Source organism: Heptranchias perlo, chromosome 8 (genome assembly GCF_035084215.1).
Source record: "Heptranchias perlo isolate sHepPer1 chromosome 8, sHepPer1.hap1, whole genome shotgun sequence".
NCBI classification, from domain to species: domain Eukaryota; kingdom Metazoa; phylum Chordata; class Chondrichthyes; order Hexanchiformes; family Hexanchidae; genus Heptranchias; species Heptranchias perlo.
Genome location: NC_090332.1, coordinates 63,178,126 through 63,180,626, shown reverse-complemented (window position 1 = coordinate 63,180,626; position 2,501 = coordinate 63,178,126).

Sequence of the window (2,501 nt, the reverse complement as noted above, 5' to 3'; positions counted from 1 at the left end):
TACACCCCCCCACACACACACACCCCTACACACACACACACACACAAACATCCCTACACACACACACACACCCCTACACACACACACACACACACAAACACCCCTACACACACACACACACACCCCCCTACACACACACACACACACAAACACCCCTACACACACACACACAAACACCCCTACACACACACAAACACACACCCCTACACACACACACCCCTACACACACACACACAAACACCCCTACACACACACACACACAACACCCCTACACACACACAAACACACACCCCTACACACACACACACAAACACCCCTACACACACCACACACAAACACCCCTACACACACACAAACACACACCCCTACACACACACACACACACAAACACCCCTACACACACAAACACCCCTACACACACACACACACAAACCACCCCTACACACACAAACACACACCCCTACACACACACACACAAACACCCCTACACACACACACACACAAACACCCCACACACACACACACACACACCCCTACACACACACACACAAACACCCCTACACACCACACACACACACACACCCCTACACACACACACACAACACCCCTACACACACACACACACACAAACACCCCTACACACACACAAACACACACCCCTACACACACACACACACACCCCTACACACACACACACACAAACACCCCTACACACACACACACACAAACACCCCTACACACACACAAACACCCCTACACACACACACACCCCTACACACACACACACACACAAACACCCCTACACACACACACCACAAACACCCCTACACACACACACACAAACACACACCCCTACACACACACACACACAAACACCCCTACACACACACACACACACAAACACCCCTACACACACACACACACACAACACCCCTACACACACACACACAACACCCCTACACACACAAACACACACCCCTACACACACACACACACACCCCTACACACACACACACACCCCTACACACACACACACAAACACCCCTACACACACACACAAACACACACCCCTACACACACACACACAAACACCCCTACACACACACACACACAAACACCCCTACACACACACACACACACACACACACAAACACCCCGACACACACACACACAAACACCCCCCCACACACACACACACACAAACACCCCTACACACACACACACACAAACACCCCTACACACACAGACACAAACACCCCCACACACACACACACACACATACCCCACACACACACACCACACACACACACACACATACCCCTACACACACACACACACCCCTACACACACACAAACATACCCCTACACACACACACACAAATACCCCTACACACACACACACACACATACCCCTACACACACACACACCCCTACACACACACACACACACACACATACCCCTACACACACACACACACACAAACACCCCTACACACACACACACCCCTACACACACACACACAAACACCCCTACACACACACACACACACAAACACCCCTACACACACACAAACACACACCCTACACACACACACACAAACACCCCTACACACACACACACACAAACACCCCTACACACACACAAACACACACCCCTACACACACACACACACCCCTACACACACACACACAAACACCCCTACACACACACACACACAAACACCCCTACACACACACAAACACCACCCCTACACACACACACACAAACACCCCTACACACACAAACACACACCCCTACACACACACACACACACAAACACCCCTACACACACAAACACCCCTACACACACACACACACAAACACCCCGACACACACACACACAAACACCCCCACACACACACACACACACACAAACACCCCTACACACACACACACACAAACACCCCTACACACACAGACACAAACACCCCCACACACACACACAAACACCCCACACACACACACACACACAAACACCCCTACACACACACACACACAAACACCCCCACACACACACACAAACACCCCCACACACACACATACCCCTACACACACACACACACACACATACCCCTACACACACACACACATACCCCTACACACACACACACACACCCCTACACACACACACATACCCCTACACACACACACACACACACACACACATACCCCTACACACACACAAACACCCCGACACACACACAAAGATACCCCTACGCACACACACACACACACACGCAAACACCCCTACACACACACACACACACACATACCCCTACACACACACACACCCCTACACACACACACCCCTACACACACACACACACAAACACCCCTACACACACACACACAAACACCCCAACACACACACAAACATACCCCTACACACACACACACACATACCCCTACACACACACACACACACATATCCCTACACACACACACACACACACACATACCC